The following is a 22,587-nucleotide window of genomic DNA, read 5'->3' on the forward strand; positions in this document are numbered from 1 at the left end:
CGCACGCCGCAGCGATGTAGCGCTTGGGTTGAAAAGAGCCCCTCCGGAGTCTGTACACTCCCAGTGAGCACATGTACCTATTGAGTGTGAGTACTGAGGGCTGAGAGCCGAGTGATTAAGTTATTGTGACGAGTTGAGTAACCGTTGCCCTGAGAGGTTGTACTTGCTATTCATTTGTTGATGCACTTAGTTGCTATCTGTTATTGTTGTGAAATTTCTGAAAGATTCTATATCCGTATTACCTGAACTTTAACTGTATAAAAACTGATTTGACTTAAACTACCAGATTTGAAAGCATGTCTATTCTTTGCTGGAATTATTGAAAATGAATTATATTTGTATAGCTCGTCACTACCTTCTCAGTTCCTTATTTATTTTTGTTACTTACTGAGTTGGTTATACTCACGCTACACCTTGCACTCTATGTGCAGATCCAGGTGTTCCCGGTCTTAGTGGGTATTGATATTGAGCAGCTAATTCCGGAGACTATCAAGATAGCTGCATGGCGTTCGCACGCCTTGTCTCTCCTTCATTATCTTATTCGCATTTCAGTTCTTATTCCTTAAATGTTGTATTAGACTGCTTCTGGTAGAGATGCTCATGTACTCAGTGACATCCCGATGTCGGGCTATTTTTCCGCACTTATGTTTTGGATTTTACTCCGTTTTTATGAAAAACTCCGATTATTTTAAATGTCTTAATTTATTTCTGTTCAATGTTGAAAGTGTTTTGAAAATGTCGGCTTGCGTAGTATCACGATAAGCACCATTACAACGGGTTAGATTTTGGGTCGTGACATACATATTAGTCACAAATACCCCAAGTTGTATAAAATCCAACCTGTATAGAATCTCAAACTGCAAAACACTTCTCAACCTTATTTTTGTGGGTCCATAATCCATATTAATGGTTAACCATTTAGTATGACCAAGTGGCTTACGTACACCGACCTACAAACCAAACTAAAAAAAAAAAGATGTATGGTACGTAACTATATCAAAGAATATTAAATTAAAATAAAACGTGAAGGTATCTTCCTTTGGGGGTAATGTACACCCAGTATTTAGTACTTATTGGGCTTGATTAAAATCAAATTTGCGCCGAAAAGTTATACATTGAAAATATTCTTTAATAAAGACTACTTTATATTTAGAATTCGAACTAAAACGCTTAAGTAAGAATGAAAAAATAATTACCGATCATTCTACCATGACCCTTATTGGTTATAGGTATATAATAATTCAAGCGTAAGATTGTATAGGGTAAAATTGATTTATATTAAATGTTCAAATGATTGCCTGACAGGTGGAACCGAAGACAGACAGAAGATAAACTGAGTGGAAACCAAGACCAAGGACAACAACTTCTATTGGTACCGGGTAGATCCCAAAGGAAACACAGTCAACGGAAGCAAACGAATGTTTGTCACCATATGGCATTTAATGAAGAATATTCCTCAGTATTAAATATGCACCCGTTGTAGAGAACTTTGGCATTCATGGTCTGCCATTACATATTCATCAATGACCCCCTTTATTGTCATTTAAGAGAGGTTTGATCCTAGGATGTTGCTCACTAGGTATAGCTATAAATAGTGGCTTCAACAACCATTATAAGACACGAAATCTATGATAAACCTAATGTCATACTTTATTCTCAAGCTAAATAATACAACTTTACTTTTTGCCTGATATTATTCTTACTGCTGTCCTCGAAAGCATTGCTCCCGGAGCGAGGCTTGCCATTTCCTTTGATTTTAACGCTAAATCTTATTTTAATTTATTTTATTTATTATTTTGGATCAAATCAGTTCGCTTATCTATGAACCTCGCAACAAATTCAATTATATCGTTTTACGTGTAAACAAAGATATCTAAATTAAACACAAAGGCATCAGGGGAGACGACAGAACTTGTGGGATGATAATATCATAATATATTGAATATTGATATATTACTGGAAAATCACGCAATAAAGAATTTTTAAGTTTGCTCAACTTGTAGGACTACCTTATCCTAAAATATCTTGAAATAGTGGTGCATATATACTCTTTTGATCTGTTCAATACGCATAGGCTTAAATGACGTACCCAATGACTATGTTTCAAGTCAAACAAGAAGGACAACTTGTCTTTCAGATTTATCACTTAGTGTTCTATACGCGTATTTGAGCCCGATTAAATTTAAATTTACACTGAAAATTTCTACTTTGACAGATAAAGCATTTCACCGCTTTCTAATGAAGGCAAATTCATATTTCGAATTCGAATTTGAGATATCTGATTAAAAATAAATAATTATTTATAACTCTACCACAATTCTTATAGGCACAAGACAACTCTCTTCATTTGCTTTATATCGCTCAAGAAAAGTCTTCTTTAATATGAGTTGATAACGAAACAGGAAAAAAAAAAAAAGAGGAAAACATAACACTGAGTGTTCATCACTTTTGTTTTTCGTGAAAAGATAAATGCAAAAGAAACTTTTTCCTTTTTGTATTTCTATAATAGGAGTCTTAGGACACGTTTGGTTACCAATATCGGGTAAAGTAATCTCGTTACAAAAGAGTATTCTTTTATACATTATTTGGTTGCCACTTAATATATGGTCAATATATGTATTATTTTGTACAAGAATCGTTATATTATTTTATTCCACATTCAATCTGTGATAATAATAATAATATAATTAGTTATACTTGGATAAAAAGATCCAACTGCAATATATATATATATATATATATATATATATATATATATATATATAACTTTTGTTCCAGTTTATGTGAACCTATTTTCTTTTTGGTCCGTTCCAAAAAAAATGACTCCTTTCTAGATTTGGAAACAATTTAGCTTAAACTTCCAATTCTATCCTTAATGAGAAGCTTTTATAACCACACAAATACTCTAGATCCCTTTTTGACTTGTTTAGGACCACAAATTTCAAAAGTCTTCATTTTTTCTTAAACTCTGCGCCCAGTTAAACAGGTTCACATAAATTGAAACGGAGGGAGTATATATATATATATATATATATATATATATTAGTATTCCTAATGTTATACAATTGAAACAAGAGTTTATATATTCAGTTTAAAATCAATATTTATTTTAAATTAAACTTCTAATACTATGAATCAAACATATATAAAGCATCAATGTGGTATAATATTTCTTTCTCTCAACTAGCCTAAAATTAATTAATAAGCAATGACAATAGTATCTACAGCATTTAAGACGAGAAATACGTTTGCACAACATGACAAGAGAATGAACTCTTTTCTTTTGTTTCACGATCTTTCCTTTTCATCTTCTTGGGTCGTGAGTCTATCGGAAACAACTTCTCTATTCTCCGAAGTAAGGGTAAAATATACATATATATTACCCTCCTAAAATCCCACTTATAAAATTTCACTGTGTTATTGTTATTGTGGTTTCATGATGTTAGGAGTTGACTGATTGCATAAACACAAAGTTCAACATAAAATTTCAATTAATCAAATAATGCATATTTAGTTGATCGCATAAGAAAAAAATAATGTCTGTGTAGCAGGAAGGTGAACATTTTGTTGAAAACATTAGCAAATGTGTAAACGAGGTGTATAGTGACTCTAAATCTCAATGTGTCACTTACGTAATACCAAATTATTCCGTAGACATAATAAACGTCATACCAAATTATACCATAGACATAATCTTGGAGTTATGTCAAGCATTCTGTAGAGAAATGACACCGAAAAATTACAACAATGCTGCGATAATATTATTTGTGAGCAGTTACACGAATTAACTTGAGTCGTGCTGGGCACTGTCCTACGAAACTATTTCAGCAGTGTGAAATATTTTTCCATGATTAAACAAGCTTACCTCTATTTATTTAGAGAATACAGGAATCAGCAAAATATTTATATTACAATAATCCAACAAGATTGAAAAGAGAATAAGGAAAAAGAAAATTTATAAATAAAATTGGAAATAAGAGAAGCCAGGGGAGAAAGAGAAGAAAGCTAAGTAGAAAGAGCTTTTTGTTTCTCATGATGGAGAATTATGTAACCAATGGTGGCTATTTATAGTTGTAATTGCATGGAACTTTGTTTTTGCATGGCAAAAACGTGGCAGAGGATTTGCCACTTTTTACCCTTCTTTTGTCACTTAACATAGCCTTATAGAAGGGCTAAGACATTTGTCCAAAAATGTAATGACCCGACTGGTCGTTTTGAGTATTAAAGTCTCGTTTTTTTATTTACTGTTCACTTTATGCTTTACAGTTATTGTGTGACTTGCCGGGATAATTGGTTCGGGTTCGGAAGGATTTTGGAGTGAAATGATCATAATTGAAAACTTAAGCTGAAAATATTGATCAGATATTGACTTATGTGTAAACTACCTCGCATTTGAATTCTGATGATTCCAATAGCACTATATGGTAATTTTGGACTTAGCAGCGTGTCCGGAAAATTATTTGGAGGTCCGTAGTGAAATTAGGCTTGAAATGGCTAAAGTTGAATTTTTGGAAAGTTTGACCGGGTGGTTGACTTTTTGATATCGGGGTCGGAATCCGATTATGGAAATTGGAATAGCTCCGTTATATCATTTAGGACTTGTGTGCAAAATTTGAAGTCATTCCGTATTGATTTGCTATGTTTCGGCACAAGTTATTGAATTTTAAAGTTCAAAATTCATGGATTTCGATTTGAGATGTGATTCGTTATTTTGATGTTGTTATGCATGTTTTGAGGCCTCGAGTAGGTCCGTATTTTGTTATGAAACTTATTGGCATGTTTGGACGGGGTTCCGAGGGGCTCGGGTGAGTTTCGGACGAGGTTCAGATTATTTCGTTACATTTTTGGAGAATTGCTAAGCTGTTGGTTCTGGTGTGATCGCACATGCGGCTGGTTTGCGCATGTGCGATGGTCACAGAAGCAACAATGCCATCACAGAAGCGGGATGAGAGCTGGATGAGGATGCCCATAGGAGCGGAGAAAGGGGCGCAGGTGCGTCGAGTGGAAGCGTAGGTGCGAGGGTCTTTGCAGATGCGGAGTTTAATATCGCAGGGGCGGGGGTTGCTAGGCAAGGCTATTTTTCGCAGAAGTGAAATTTTTTCGCAAAAGCGAAGGTCGCAGATACAACATTTTAACTGCATATGCGAAAGTGCTCGGAAGAATGATAAATACAAGGGTTCGCGATTTGGGCTTCATTTTAACATTTCCAAGCTCGGATTGAGGCGACTTTTGGAGAAATTTTAATCACAAAAATTGGGATAAGTGTTCTACACTTGGTTTTGATCTTATTCCATGAATCTATCTTCATTTTTGGCTATTGGTTGATAAATCTTAAAGTGAAATTGGGAGTTTTAGCCTAAAGTATCATAATGTGAATTTTTGAGTTTTGAACATCGATTTGGAGTCGAATTTGAGTAAAACTAGTATGGTTGGACTCGTAATTGAATGGGTTATTGGATTTTGTAAATTTTGTAGGGTTCTGAGGTGCGGGGCCGGGTTGGGATTTTGGCCAATTTTGGATTTTGATTAAGGATTCGATCTTTATCACTTGGAATTGTTTCCTTGGGCTTCATTTGATGTATTTGAGTTACTTTTGGTTAGTTTCGAGCCGTTCGGAGGTCGGAACGCGCGGGATGGCATTGTGAAGCATCGCTTGGCTTGCTCGGTGTTGGAATTGGCTTGTTCGAAGTAAGTAACATCTCTAATCTTTGAGCTGAGGGTATGAACTCTGATTGTATGTGTTATGTGAATTATTTGGAGGTGCCGCACATGCTAGATGACGGGTGTGTGGGTGTGCACCATGGGAATTATAAAATATTACTTATGTGGTACTGTGTAATTACCTGGTCTTATCTGTAACCATGAAATCTCTACGTACTAGAGTTATTGAGTTGCGATCCATGTTAGAAACCATGTTTAGGCTACGTGCCTCTTCTGCTGAGACCCACTGAGGTCATTTCTATTGTTGAGTTATCTGCTTACATTGCATTTACATACTCAGTCATACGTATTCATATGCATTTCATATCTCAGTCTCTGTTACCATTTATTAATACATCACATAATTATTTTTGGGGTGATTCTTTTCATGACACTGAGAGCCCGACAGACTGGACACATTGATGACTGAGTGAGGCCGAGGGCCTGATTTTGAGGATAATTATGGGATCGGGATGCACGCCACAGCAGGCCAGATTGGCTTATTATAGCACATGAGTTGTCCGTGCGGATGCAGATGTTGATACTATATCACGTGCGTTGTCCGTGCGGATCCAGATATTGATACTATAGCAAGTGAGTTGCCCGTGCAGATTATAGTGCTTGGGCTGTAGGAGCCCCTCCGGTGTCTGTACACACTCCCAGTGAGTGCAGGTACCTACTGAGTGCGAGTGTCGAGTGCCAAGTGCCGAGTGATTGGGAAGACTGAGTGACTGTGAGGACTGAGTGATTGGGAGGACTGAGTGACAAGGAGGACTGAGTGAATTAATACTCTGAGAGTATCCATATGGTGTTTATCACTGACTTGCATCGCATTTGGCATGCACACTTGACATACAGGCATAGAGATGCATCTTTCCTCATTCTGTATAGTATCACATCATTTATGACTTCTCATACATTTTGACATATGGTCATAGAGAGATATTTTACACTTGCTATCTGATAGGAAAATGATACATCTTATTGATTATTGAAACGATTATTTTTTGGAAAAAATCACAGTTTTCAAACTTACTCGTATTTTGGAATTTTTGGTAAAAGATTTGGGTTTTCACTGAAATACTTGAAAAGCAATGCCTATTTTTCTGGAACTGTGAACGAACTGAGCATTTTATTTCTGAGATATCTCTTTTGTTACTTGTACTATGCTTTTATGAACTGTTGTGGAATATTGGTGCTAGACCCGACCTTAGTGTTAGCTCGTCACTATTCAACCTAAGGTTAGTTTTGTTACTTATTGAGTACATGGGGTCGGTTGTACTCATACTACACTTCTGCACCTTGTGTGCAGATGTTGGCTGCTGATATTGCTGTGTTCGATGGGAGCTGGATTTGAAGATTTACCTGCGTCCCGATTGTAGCTGTCTCTTGTTCATGGTAGCCTTAGATCTATAAAACTCTGTTAATGTATTTTTCAAACAGATGATGTATTTACTTCATTTCAGCTTTGTAAACTTTATTCTTAGAAGCTCATGATTTGTACTATCAGTCCTTGAAAAATGTATAAGATTCAGATAATTTCTTTTGTTTAATTATTTTATTAATATTATTGGAATTGGATAATTATTAATTGGCGTACCTAGCGGGTTGGGTTAGGTGTCATCACGACTAGTTGAATTTTGGGTCGTGATAAAAAGTCTTTAAAATATTGCCACAGTCTCCCACTATTGTACAGACCTTTAAAAATAAACTTGCTGGATTTGTATGGTCCAAATGTAATAGGTTTGGTGTCTTTTGGACTATGAACCAAATATAGACCAATAAAACATAACTTACAGAATTACTGGTGAAATATAATATTTCTATGAACCAATAATTCTTATTGTAAGAGATTTTATTAATCACAATTCGACCCTCACAATTTTGCTGTTTAACGCGATTTTGCGCCACTTAGGCCATGCGCGTGCCTGGTTATTTATGAGAGCTCTGGAGACTAGGCCAAAATCTTATAGGAGTGGCCCACTCCACTCTCATATAGGAAAATTCATCAAGTGTATACTGCTTTTAAATATACCATCCATAAGGACAATGAATTTCATTAAGAGTTATAATTCAGCCTCTCAATTAGTAGTAGTCAAGCACTCTCTTTTAGTACTTCAGTGCCAATATCGACTTGTTATTACCCATATGAACCTACCTCATGGGATATCCAATCACATAGGTTGGGTTACCATCTCTATTGACAATATGTCGGCCTTAACCCCATCTCTTTTGAGGTTTGAAGAATTAATTTTCTTCTCACAGGTTTAGTCAGAGGATCGGGCAAATTTATCTCTGACTTCACATAGTTAATGGAAATTATTCCATCTCTCAACAGCTGTTTTATGACATCATGTCTTAATTTCATCTTTCTACTTTTATAATTATAAGATTTATTCTTTGCTATAGCTATTGCCGCTTGGCAATCACAATGTATAGACACAGGAGGGAATACGTCATTTATTAAAGGGATATTAGCAAAGAAGTTTCTTAGCCACTCAGCTTCAGACCAGCTAACTCCAGAGCTACAAACTCTGATTCTAGATCTTGCAATGATCGTCTGTTTAGCTGATTTTCATGATATTACACCACCACCAAGGGTGAATACATAACCACTAGTAGATTTTATGTCATCTGAATCAGAGATCTAGTTTGCGTCACTGTACCCTTCTAAGGTAGTAGGAAATCCACTATATAGGATACCATAATTCATGGTTCCTCTCAAATATTTCATTAGTCTATCTAATGCAGACCAATGCTCTCTGTTGGGATTATGAATATATCTACTCAGTCTACACACAACATAGGCTATATCAGGCCTTGTAAAATTCATTAAATGCATCAGACTCCCAATAATCTGTAAATATTTAGACTGAGCAACTCGGTCACCATTATTCTTTTTCAACTGAGAGTTAGCATCAAAAGGAGTGCTCACAAGTGTGACATTAAAATATTCAAACTTCTTAAGAAGTCTCTCAACATAATGTTCTTGTGACAACATTATTCTATCTTCACTCCTTATAACTTTAACTCCCAATATTATATTTACTTCACCTAGATCTTTTATATCAAAATTAGCAGACAAAAATAATTTGGTACTTTGAACAATATTAAACTTGTACCAAATATAAGCATGTCATCAACATATAGACATATTATCACATAATCATTGTCTACCACTTTAGTATAAATACAATTATCCACCTTCACTGAAGAAAAATTGTCTCTCCGTAAGACTAAGTTAAATTTCTCATACCACTACTTAGGAACTTGTTTAAGGTCATAAAGAGATTTAATTAATTTACAAACTTTATTTTCTTTTACAGGAATGACACAACCTTCAGGTTGAACCATATAAATTTCTTCTTCTAAATCACCATTTATAAAAGATGTTTTGACATCCATTTGGTGGATAAAAAGCTTACGGATTGAAGCTAATGCAATTAAAACTCGAATAGAAGAAATTCTAATCGCTGGTGCAAATGTTACAAAATAATCTATATTTTATTTTTGAGAAAACCCTTTTGCTACTAACCGAACTTTATATTTATCTAAAGATCCATCAGGATTAAATTTCTTTTTGAAAATTCATTTACAACCAATAGGCTTTGCACTAGGAGATAAATTTTTTAAAATCCATGTTTTATTTTTCAAAATAGAATTGATTTCAACTTTTATTGTCTCTTTCCAATAATTAGTTTCTGAAGAAGATATAGCTTCAAAATAAGTTTATCGTTCATTATCGACATGAAAAGTTTGAAAATCATTTCCATAAGAAAAATATTCTTTCCTAGGCCTTTTGCTCCTTCTGAGTTCCTCATTAGAGGTAATTTCACTATTTGTTTTAACAGGTGTATGAGAAATTTTATCAGACAATGAATAAATATATTCAAAGAACTCAGCATTCTCTGTCTCAATTATAGTATTGCAATCAAGCACATCACTTTTTAAAATATGAAATATATATGCATCACTATGTTCATCATATCCAATAAGCATGCAATCGGCAGTTTTAGAACCTATTTTTCTCTTTTTAGGTTCAGGCAAAAGAACTTTAGCAAGGCATCCCCACACTTTTAAATATTTCAAGTTAGGTTTATAACCCTTCCACGATTGATACGGAGTTTTTCCAGTTCTTCTATGTGGTATTCTATTTTGTAAGTGGCATGCGGATAATATAGCTTCACCCCATAAATTATTAAGTGCATTAGAACTAACTAGCATAGAGTTCATCATCTCTTTCAATGTTCTACTTTTTCTTTCAGCTACTCCATTTGGCTAGGGTGAATAAGGCGGAGTTACTTCATGAATAATTCCATTCTTTTCACAAAAATCATTTAAAGAAAAATATTCTCCACCTCTATCAGATCTAATTCTTTTTATTCTTCTACTAAGTTTATTTTCAACCTCAGTTTTATAAGAAATAAAAGCATTAAAGGCGCCATCTTTATTTCTAAGAAAATACAACTTAGTAAATCTAGAAAAATCATCAATAAAAGTCACAAAATATCTTTTACCACCTCTAGTCATACTCTGCTTTAAATCACCTAAATCAGTGTGAATCAAGGATAATAATTCAGTTTCTCTATTTATAGAAAAATAAGTCTTTCTGGTACTTTTAGCTTCAACACATATTTCACACTTGTCTATATTGTTTGAGTCTAAACAAGATATTAAGCCTAGTGACTGCATATTTCTTATATATGCAATATTAATATGTCCTAGCTAACATGCCATAAAGAAATAGACTCAACCATAGAAGCAGAAACAAATACATTTTCATTGCTAGTATCAGAAATATTAAGCATAAATAAACCATGATTACAATATGCATTGCCCACAAAAATATTAATTTTGGTCAATACAACCTCATCATTCTCGAAAGAAACCTTCACTCCAACTTTTTCTAACAACCCTACAAAAACCAAATTAGTTTGCATATTGTAACGATCCAACCGGTCATTTTGAGAATTTGCACTTCACTCGTTTGTTTACGGGCATGCGTAGCTCTGTATGATGCATTATGACTTATGTGAATCGTGGGTTTCGATTTTCAGGTTATTCAGAATTGAATTGGAAGAATGGATTTCAATTGTTAAAGCTTTAAATTGGGAGAGCTGATCAAGTTTGACTTTTTGTGAATTTGAACCCGGAACGCAGTTTTGATGGTTCTGTTAGCTCTGTTGTGTGATTTTGGGCTTAGAAGCACGTCCGAATTGTGATTCGGAGGTTCATGGTTGATTTTGGTTTGAAATGGCGAAAGTTAAATTTTTGGGATGTTTGACCGGGGGGTTGACTTTTTGATATCGGGGTTAGAATCCGATAAGCAAAATTGGTATAGGTCCGTGATGTGAAATGTGACGTGTGTGCAAAATTTGAGGTCAATCAGACATAATTTGATAGGTTTCGGCATCGGTTGAAGATGTTGAAGTTTCAAAGTTCATTGATTTTGAATTTAGGTATGAATTGAGGCCTCGAGTATGTCTGTATTATGTTATGGGACTTGTTGGTATATTTGGTCGAGGTCCTGGGGGCCTCGGGTGAGTTTCAGACGACGTTTGGATCAATTTCGTTGCATATTGCATTGTTAAAGGCTGCTGGTTCTGGTGTTTTCGTACCTGCGAAAATGGGCTCGCATGTGCGATGGTTGCAGAAGAGACAGAGGAGTTGCAAAAGCATGAAGAGGAGATGGGCGTGAGGATCGCAGGTGCGGGAGCTTAGACGCACATGCACAACCGCAGACGCGGTTCAAGGGCACAAAGCGCGATCGCAGAAGCGACTTAAAGACCGCAGGTGCGAGGGATTGCTAGTCAGGCTGTTTTCACAGATGCGAAGTGTTGCCGCAAATGCGGTGGTCGTAGATGCGACGAATTATCCGCAAATGCGAAAGTGTTGGGCAGAATGTTAAATACAAGGGTTCGCGATTTTAGCTTCATTTTTACATTTTCAAGCTCGAATTGAGGCGATATTTGGAGCAAATTTCACCATATGAATTGGGGTAAGTGTTCTCTACTCGGTTTTGGTTATATTTTATGAATCTAAATTCATTTTTGGCAATTGGTTATGAATTTAAAGAGAAAATTGGGGGGTTTGGCCTAAAGTTTCTATCTTCATGTTGGATTTTGTAAATTTTGTCGGGTTCCGAAGTGCTGGCCCAGGTTGGGATTTTGGCCGTTTTTGGGGTTTTGATTCAAGATTTGATCTTTTCGATCGGGATTGGTTCCTTTAGTATTGTTTGATGTACTTGAGTTGTTTTGGGTTAGTTTTGAGCCGTTTGGAGGTCGGAATGCGCGGGGATACAATCTTTGGAGCATCGCTTGGCTTACTCGGCATTGATATTGGCTTGTTCAAGATAAGTAACTCTTCTAATCTTAGTGTTGAGGGTATGAAACCCCGAAATACATATTATGTGATTGGTATTGAGGTGACGCACATGCTAGGTGACGGGCGTGTGGGCGTGCACCATGTGAATTGAGACTCTATTGTTTTCATGGCATTGTATAGTGGTCCTACTTTGTTGATATTCGTGTTTTCACCATGTGATAATGTAGTTAAGTTGTCAATCATACTAGATATCATGTTTAGGCATTATGCCGATATTGTTTGGACCCATAGTGGTCATTTCTTACTGTCATCTCACTGATTTCATTGATATTTCGTCCTCAGTCATATTCATGCATTCATATCATATCTCAGTCACAGTTATTTATTAATACATCATATCCTTGTTGTCGGGCTAGTTTCATGACATTGTGAGCCCGTGAGTGAGAATAGAGAGATTGATGACTGAGTGAGGCCGGGGCCCTGTTTGTGAGGATGTTATCACTATAGCATGTGAGTTGTCCGTGAAGCATGTGAGTTGTCCGTGCGATTCCAGATGTTGATATTATAGCACGTGAGTTGTCCGTGCGGCACATGAGTTGTCCGTGTGATTTCAGATATTAATATTATGGTACGTGAGTTGTCAGTGCATCATGTCAGTTGTCCATGCGGATTATAGCGCTTGGGCTGAAAGGAGCCCATCCGGAGTCTGCACACCCCAGTGAGCGCAGTCAACTCGAAACATGGATCGGGCTGCACACCGCAACGGGTATTGTATAATACTGAGTGATTTAGTATGTTGAGCATAGTGAGAGAGAATGCGAGACAGTGAGATTGAGTACTCTGAGAGTGTGAGTACATGAGCTCATCATCGAGATGCATTTCATTAGATATGCATACTTGAAATACATGCATAGAGGTGCATTTCCTTCTGCTGCCCAGTTTTGGAGACATTTATGATTTTACCTGTATCTTGACATGTAGGCATAGAGAAGTACTTTCCTCATGCTATTTGAAAATGAAACATCTTACTATTTGTTGAAAGGAGTTTTGGGAAAAAATACAGCTTTCAAACTTACTCGTATTTTGGCTTTTTTGGTAAAAGATTTAGATTTTTCCTAAGATACATGAAAAGAAATACCTATTTTTCTGAAACTGTGAACGAGCTAAGCCTTTTTATTCGGGAATATTTTACATAAGAACAACTAGGCTCCCTACTTTTCAATTTTATAGCCCAAATTTGAATTTACAACCAACTAGCCCAAAAATAATAGGCTAAGATTCAACATTCAACTCCAATAGGTTCTCGAAATTACTATTTAATTTTTAAAAAAGATTGCTCAAGCTTTGAAGTTAATTTTCAAATTAGTAATTATGACTCAAATATTAGTTCAACAAACCAAATCCATTTAGGTAGTGAAAATTAGATTTTTAACAAGCTTAAATATCTGGGTTTAAATTTTGAATTTGATTTTGTGATAAATTTGGACCGGGTGTTATTTAGACTTGTTAGAAATAGTATAAGGAGATTGTATATAAAATTTGAAGTCATTTAATGGAGATTTGGATTGGTTTTGAACAAAAATTACAACTAAAAATCGTGGAAGAAGTTCGTCTACAAACACTTATATAAAGGTGTATAAAAGTGTATAATAGTGTATAAGATGTGTTTATACACTATTATACAAGATTACACATAATTATACAAAAAACTGACTTCGTCTTCTTCCTTACGTTTGTTTCTGAAATTTAACTCAAATCTTGCTCAAATCTACTCCAAATCACTTCAAATTTAAATTTTGAACTACCTTTTGATATTTTCAATAAATTGGAACAATGCCCAATCCAAACAACTAACAAACTCAAAAAATCCTATTTTTAAAAATAAATCTTTGAATGACCTTCAATGGTGAACTTCTACTCTTCAATTTTCTTACATTGCAACCAGGTGATACAGGGGGAGAAGCAGTAATGGCAGACGGCCCCTTAAAACATATGTAGAAGATGTGAGAATAAGAGAGAGTGAAAGCAATGGTTGTGAGAACACAGATTTAACTCCATAGTTTTTAGAAGCAATAGTTGTAAGAACATAGATTTTGAATTTGCTAGTGCTTTCAAAATATGTACAATATGGGCTAGGTCGGGTAAAACTTAAAAATACGGGCCATTTTTTATTATGGTGTGAAGTCAAGTGTATTTTCTTGTAATTCTTTCTTTTTATTCTGAGATACTTCTTTTGTTACTTGTACTGTGCTATTATGAACTGTTGTGAAATATTGGTGTTGGACCCGACCTTTTTGTTAGCTCGTCACTACTTTCAACCTAAGGTTAGGTTTGTTACTTATTGAGTACATGGGGTCGGTTATACTCATACTATACTTCTGCACCTTGCGTGCAGATATTGGCTGCTGATATTGATGTGTTCGATGGGAGTTGGATTTGAAGATGTACCTGCATCCCGGTTGTAGCTGCCTCTTGTTCATGGTAGCCTTAGATCTATAAAACTCTGTTTATGTACTTTTCAAACAGACAATGTATTTTATTTCATTTTAGTTTTGTAAACTCTATTCGTAGAAGCTCATGATTTGTACTACCAGTTCTTGGGGAATGTATAATATTCATATAATTTCTTTACTTAATTTCTTTATTAATTGTTATTGGAATCGGTTAGTGGTTAACTGGCTTACCTAACGGGTTGGGTTAGGTTTCATCACGACTAGTTGAATTTTGGGTCGTGACAGAAGTTAGGAACATGCAGTACATCATTTATTGCTAGAATTTTACCAGATGTGAGTTTGAGAAGAATTTTTTCTTTTCCAAGAACGCGAGTTGTTCTTGAGTCACCAAGACAAATAGTTTTTTCTCCTTCCTCAACTTGGGTGTAAGACAAAAATTTATTTTTGCCTTCACAAATGTGCCTAGTAGCACTAGAGTATATCACCCAATTTCTCATATTGACCACATTATTTATTTGAAAAATATCCGCGACAATTATATTACCCGCTTTAGTCAAATTTAATTTTGACATAGCGAGATTATCATTTATCCAAACTCTTCTCTTGCATTGAGGTGCATTTTTCTTGAAGGTTTTAATATTAGCATTGGATATGTAACCATGACTATTCACATACTTGTGTTTTGTCATTAGTGTCTGCCAAAGTTGTGGATGCAATAACGTATTTGTAACACCATGGATATCTGGCAGGACAACTAGAACAACAACAGCGGAAACAACACCAAAATTAGTAGCACCATAAAAAAATTTCGTAGTGGTATTACTTGCCATAGTTTCTTAGATTGTAGGGAAATGACACCGAAAAATAACAACAATACTGTGATAATATTATTTGTGAGCAAATACATGAATTAGCTTGAGTCGTGCTGGGCAATGTCCTAAGAAACTATTTTAGCAGTGTGAAATATTTCCTCGGGATTAAACAAGCTTATCTTTATTTATTTAGAGGATACATGAATGAACAAACTATTTATATTACAATAATCCAACAAGATTAAAAAGAGAATACGGACAAAGAAAATTTATAAATAAAATTGGAAATAAGAGAAGCTAAGCGAGAAAGAGAAGAAAGCACTACACCATTTTAGGCTTTTAGCTATCCATGAAAAATGTGGCCTAAGCTATCAAAAAGTGTGGCATTTGGTCAAAGGCCGTACTTTTTGACTTTAGGCTACGCTTTTTACGGATGGCCTAAACTAGTGTAACATTTTCGCTAAGACGTTCAAGTGTTGCTTAAGAAGTTACGCTTCAAAAGTGTGGCTATAAGGCACAGGGGCCACGCTTGTACATACCCCTTATAGCTACATTTTGCAAGTCTTAAACAACACTTCAGAAACGCAGCTTTGGTACTTTATAGCCCCACTTTTCATGCGTGCACCAACCCTCGTAAAGTGTTGTCTTTCTTATAAAATTATATTTTTAAAATATATTTATTAATCATATTACCAAATATATATATATAATTATTATATATTTTGATATCAATGCTAACGTAAGAGGATCTCAAGCACAACATCAACAAACAAATAACCAAAAAACTTCAAATGCATGCACTTGCTATTAACTTCTGCAAAACTTTATGTATTGCACTACTACATTAACTAATAAAGCAAATTGCTTAGAGGTGCATTCTAGGAATGAACTTTAAAAAAGTAAAACATATGTATCATGATAATACTTTAAACACATTAAATAGTTGAAGATAACATCTATTATGAACACCATTTGCTATCTCCTTGGCTGCATGTTTCATTTCTGATACATGATTTGTTTTACACCCTTTACATCATCTCCTGATTTTGTAATTGATCATTTTTTTGTAAGCTTAACCTCCCCATTAATCTAAGCAGCATGTGAACTTTCCTTGTTCAAACCAATAGAACCTTCTGAAGGTCTATAGGCCTTAAGTTCCCCATTTGTATTCTCTTTATTCTTTTTAATAGCTTTGCCTTCCTATACCTGCAATCGGACAAACAAAGATGCACTATTTGTTATAGCCTGCTAATAATTTAAAAATGTTATATCTATGTCAACTCCAAATATATAATATCATATAAGTACTATAAAGTTGGAGGGGTTCAAATACGTAAAAGCATTAATGGTAGGGGGATATATTGAAGGGGAGAAATCTATTTTGATAAGACTAAGCGTTTTCGAAGAGTGAAAGATGGGCCTAAATTCATGTTGAATAAACCGTCAATGCATAAATGAGCCTACTATTTAGGTAACACTCTCACGTCTTAATGGGATTATATAAAAAAAGGTTCTTCTTATTGGAACCATACCCCCTGAATCTCTCTGCTATTTGTAGCAGGATCATTCTCATTGTTTTCCAGCGTGATGTATTTCAACAAGCTGTTGCAACTTGAACAAAATTTGATAGGAAGAAACATAACAAAGTCACTTCTGCTGCAGTTTATGAGAGTATGCTCACGCAAATTAAAATCTAGAAAGAGAAAACCTAAGCTAATGTAACGACCCGACCGGTCGTTTTGAGTATTATAATCCCATTTCCCAATTTACTGCTCAATTTATGCCTTACAATTGATTTATGACTTATCGGGTTAGTTGGTTCGGGTCCGAAAGGATTTCGGAGTGAAATGAGACACTTAGTCTCATAATTGAAAACTTAAGTTGGAAAAGTTGACCGGATATTGACTTATGTGTAAACGATCTCGGAATTTAATTATGATGATTCCAATAGCTCTGTATGGTGATTTTGGATTTAGGAGCGTGTCCGGAAAATTATTTGGAGGTCAGTGGTGCAATTAGGCTTGAAATGCCGAAAGTTAAATTTTTGGGAAGTTTGACAGGGGGTTAACTTTTTAATATCGGGGTCGGAATCCGATTCTGAAAATTGGAATAGGTCTGTTATGTCATTTATGACTTGTGTAAAAATTTGAAGTAAATCGGACGTGATTTGATAGGTTTAAGCGTCATTTGTAAAATTTGATGTTTTGAAGTTCTTTATGCTTGAATCCGGGTGCAATCGGTGTTTTTAATCTTATTTGATGTGATTTGAAGGCTCGACTAAGTTCGTATCGTGATTTAGGATTGGTTGGTATGTTTGGTTGAGGTCCCGGGGGCCTCGGGGTGATTCCGGATGGTTAATGGAGGGTTTGGCGTTGGAGAAGTGCAGCTGAAGCTGCTGATGTTTTCCGCACCTGCGGAGTGGGAACCGCAGGTGCAAGGCCGCAGGAGTGAAGAAAGAGCCGCAGGTGCGGCTAAGGGAGACCTGGGCTCAGACCGCAGGTGTGATGGAAATCCTGCATCTGCGGCGGATGCAGAAGCGGTTTGAGAGGTGCGGATACGCAGATGGATCGCACGTGCAGCTTAGGACCCGCAGATGCGGTCAAGTGATCGCAGGAGCGGAGTCAGGCTCTTAATGAATTCTCGCAGAAGCGGATATCGGTTCGCAGATGCGATTCCGCAAGTGCGGAACTAGGACCGCAGGTGCGGTTTTAACTAGGCAGAAAACCCCAGCTCGAGGTTTTGTACTCAGTTTTCAATTTCGGACTTGAGGAGCTTGGGAGAGAGGCGATTTTTCGAAGATTTTCAAGGAAAATAACTAGGTAAGTATTCTTAACTTATTATTGGTCAAATTACCCGAATCCATGGTTGTTTTTAACATTAGTGGGTGAATTAAGTTGGAAAGATTAGAAAACTCTCTTGGTTTAATTTGAAGATTTGAGGGTCGAGTTGAGGTTGGATTATTGTAAAATTAGTATGGTTAGACTCGTGGTTGAATAGGCTTTCGGATTTTGTAACTTTTGCCGGGTTCCGAGACGTGGGCCCCACTGGCGATTTTTGAGTTAAATTTCGAATTTTTATGGAAAATTAACATTTTCATATGGAATTAATTCCAAAAAATTTATAGACTGAAATGAATTATTTGTGATCAGATTCGAGGCGTTTGGAAGCCAATTCACGAGGAAAAGACATTGCAGAATAAAAATTTCACGGCTTGAAGTAACAGTTTTAAATCTGGTCCTGAGGGTATGAAACTCCGAATTTTTGTGTCATGTGATTATTTTGGAGGTGACGCACATGCTAGGTGACGAGCGTGTGGACGTGCACCGAGGGGATTGTGACTTGATTTGTCCCGTGGAAACTGTAAAGTTGAATAACTTGTTGATAGCTATGTGCTCTCTATGTGTTGTGGAAATTTGATTATTAGCTATGTTAGAAACCATGTTTAGGCTATATGTTGGTACTGTTGGGACCCACAAAGGTCGTGTACATGTTGAACTATCTGCTTGATTGCTATTTTGTACTCGGTCACAGTTAACTTGATTATTTTATCCGAGTCTCAATTGTTCATTATTGATGAATCATATCATTGTTGTTTGGGCTGATTTCATGTATGTTGAGAACCCGGGAGACTGGAGAGATTTGTGACTGAGAAAGGCCGAGGGCCTGATTGTGAGGATAATTGTGGGATCGGGTTGCACGCCGCAGCAGGTCATATTGACTTTATATACATTATTATTATGTGGATCGGGGATGCCCGCCTGCAGCAGGCCTTATAGGCTTTATTACAGCACGTGAGTTGTCCGTGCGGATTATGGCGCTTGGGCTGTAGGAGCCCCTCCGAAGTCTGTACACCCCTAGTGAGCGCGGGTACCCATTGAGTGTGAGTGCTGAGAGTTGGGAGCCCAGTGAGTGATTATTGTCATGAGAGCCTGTACTTACTTTTCATTTGTTGATGCACTTAGTTGCTATCTGTTATTGTTGTGAAATTCGTGAAAGATCCAATATCCGAATTACATGAACTTGAACTATATAAAAATTGATTTGACATAAACTGCCGAATTTGAAAGCATGTCTATTCTTTGCTGGAATTACTGAAAATGAACTATAATTTTATAGCTCGTCACTATCTTCAGTTCTTTATTTATTATTGTTACTTATTGAGTTGGTTGTACTCATACTATACCATGCACTTCGTGTGCAGATCCAGGTGTTTCCGGTCATAGCGGGTGTTGATTCTCTCGCACAATTGACTTTTCGGAGATTCAGAGGTAGCTGTAGTGTTTCGCAGACCTTGTCTCCCATTCCCTATTTCTTTGTTTACTGTATTTGGTCTCGGACTATTATAGACCTTATTTTCCAGATTTGTATTCAGATTTAGATGCTCATGTACTCAGTGACACCGAGTTTTGGAAGTATTTATATTTGTACTTGTGAGATTTCTTCCGCTGAATTTTAATCATTATGTTTTCAAACTTAAAAGAAAAATGTGGTTTTATTGAGGTTGTCGGCTTGCCTAGTATCGAGATAGACGCCATCACGACAGGTGAGAGTTTGGGTCGTGACAGCTAACTAAATCTTGTACTCCAAAAATGCAACAGTGGCTGGGGTCTAGTCAATTTTCTCAAGAATGTTACCCTCACTTCAGAACGACGACTACTTTCACCTAGCAATCTTAAAGAAATTAGCACTCTTGGTGGATAAAATCATTTAAGTACTTAACAAAGGATTCTTCTTAATAAATAGAACGATGGCTAATGGAGAAATGCTTATTCATTTAACAGAAGTAAAAAAGAAAATTCACAAATATTTGAGTACTAAAGGTACAACAAATATTTTTCATTTATCAGAAGTATAGAAGGTACAACAAATATTTTTCTTGATTTAATATCATGCTCAAGTCGCCAAGATGGAAAAAGGATAAGATCAAAGCTATATTTGAGTCCTGATTTAGTAGGTATAAACAACCATATAGTACCTTTTCAAGAATCAGACAATAAGTTGATCCAGAGGAATGTGAAAAATTTTGGCTTATCACAGCCCGTGCACGACTCACATCAACCTAAGAAGAAGAGTTCATGCTATAAAGAAAGATGATCAGTGCCTCATGCGGAAATCTCTTTGTATAGTTGATAATCCGAGCATATCATATTGACATATGGAGAATGGAAGACTATAGAGTTGCTGAGTCATGCCCGAAAGCAGTATTTTTGACTAACTTGGTTCTCATATAATGAGTTTAGTTTTTGATTAACTCCACCTAAGATTGGAATATCATAAGATGAAGACACCATTTTGACACCAGATTTAAATAATCACTGTTTGGTTTTTTACAATTTAACAGATAATAGTTGGACTAAACTTGAGGTGCATGATAAGGAACAAATAGGAATAAAAGAAACTCATTGATAGCTTACCAAGGCTTATTCTATTATGCATCATAACTGAAACTTGTTTCATTTTGACGGGTCAGAAAAACCAGCAAATACCAATACTTCATGGAATAAGAAAAGTGATATCACTAATAGACTTGACAAGAAACTAAGCATGTATAGCAAGAAATGAAAAACAAATTAATGTGATTACCTTACAAAGGTCAAGAAAGCACCTCAATCTTGCTTCTTCATTTTATGTCAAAGCCTTGGATATGAAAAATTAAGAGAGATAAGAAGGCACAAGGAAGCCTAACCTTATTCATATCACACTGAAACAAGCTTGCCGTCATTACAGAGGTGCAATGATTACCAAAAAAGTTAAATTATATATTTGTTCACGAAAGGAAGTTGCTAATAAAACTCAAAGACAGCAAGGACCGCCATGGAATTGAAGTCTGATTCCATATCAAGCAAAATAAAATAGGAGATAGCTCCAATATAAACAAAACTAGTATGTGCTCACATATATTGTCTTTGAAAGAAAAAACTTTTCTCATTGCAAGATTACTAGGTAGCAATATAAAATGGCTTTCTTGACAATAAACATGTTGCTCAAGAACAAACACCAAATGAGGAAAGAACAACAGAAAATATTAGGATATAGAGAGACATCAATTGCAATTAGTGCACCCAATTAACATTAGCCCAATGATATTGTCATATTACCTAAAACAAAGCTTCTAATGTAACTTTTACACCAATATTATGCACTTCTTCAAAGAAAATATGATCGACTAATAGATCAATATCTTGTTCATTCGTTCTATTCGTACAAGTATACAAATGCAAGATGTGAATAAAAGAAATGTATCTCAGAGACTTTGTGAATGCAAGTAATAATTGAATTTGAAAGTGGAAAGCACATAAATAGGCAGAGTTTTATTTTACCAGAATTTAAAAGCATCCACAAAACAAAAAGAAGTTCAAGTACCTTGTGCCTCTTGGGGTCGCTGAGCAACTACTGCCTTCTTCTTCACCGTCGCAATCCTATAAACCAAATTTGAGACTTATTGTAGACAAAATGTTAAATGATACACCAACATGAACAAATCCCAAAGTGTTTGGCAGAAGAGTAATAACATTGTCCGAAGCAGCAAACCCACAACAATAGAAACCAAAATTAGCATACATATGACTAGCTATGACTGACCGATATCTCAAAAAATAAGAAATAGAATGTAATAATGAGATAACAACCAACACCTTACTAGCTACCAACCGTGACGGAAGAGGAAGTCGCAACGACTAGCACTGAACAAGTTAACCAATATTGCATTCTAGACACAAGCAGCAAACCAAATAACAAAATCAGTGTGTCGGAGTAGTACAAGTTACAACTCGATTTCACCGAATTAGTTCGCCGGAGAAAGAGATGGAGCGGAGCAAGTTCTCTAAGTCGAGGGCATTATTTGAAATTAGGGGAAAATGATCCATAATAGTGTCACAACCCAATTTCAACTAAAGCCAATAGTGACGCCCAACACTACACTTAGCCAACCCAACTAATAAATTAAATATATATTAATTATTTTTAGAATAATTTTTTAAGTAATTTTATTACTTTACTAGCAATATTAAAGAAAATAGAAAAGATACCGATTAATTTAAATCCAAGAAATAATACAAATTCCAAATTCTACTAATGTGTGTGCCAAGACGTGGTGTCACAAGTGTAAGAGCATCTAGTGGATTATACAAAACTTCAAATATTATGTGAAATAAAATTGACAGAATCAAAATACAAGGAGAGGCATTGGTAGCTGCAGAACGGCTCAGAAAGGTAGCTCACCACTACGCCTATAGATAACGTGGATGTGCAATGATAGGTCCTCCACTAATGTCTGCCTCAGATCCTGCACAAAAAGT

General features: G+C 35.8%; 1 long non-coding RNA gene across 6 annotated transcripts; it reads right to left on the minus strand.

Annotated features, from left to right (window-relative positions):
* Window positions 1-16,066: 16,066 nt before the first annotated feature.
* On the minus strand, window positions 16,067-22,205 carry LOC107811938 (uncharacterized). Of its 6 annotated transcripts, none has more exons than XR_012698505.1 (4): window positions 21,925-22,191; window positions 21,653-21,708; window positions 20,265-20,926; window positions 16,067-16,495 (listed from the first exon to the last, which is right to left on the minus strand). It is a non-coding gene; the product is annotated as an uncharacterized LOC107811938 (long non-coding RNA). The 6 variants fall into 6 exon arrangements; XR_012698503.1 differs by having other exon boundaries at window positions 20,265-20,990; XR_001654033.2 differs by having other exon boundaries at window positions 20,265-20,780; window positions 20,873-21,708.
* Between the last annotated feature and the right edge of the window lie 382 nt (window positions 22,206-22,587).

The sequence above is a fragment of the Nicotiana tabacum genome, chromosome 14, assembly GCF_000715075.1.
Source record: "Nicotiana tabacum cultivar K326 chromosome 14, ASM71507v2, whole genome shotgun sequence".
Lineage (NCBI taxonomy): Eukaryota > Viridiplantae > Streptophyta > Magnoliopsida > Solanales > Solanaceae > Nicotiana > Nicotiana tabacum.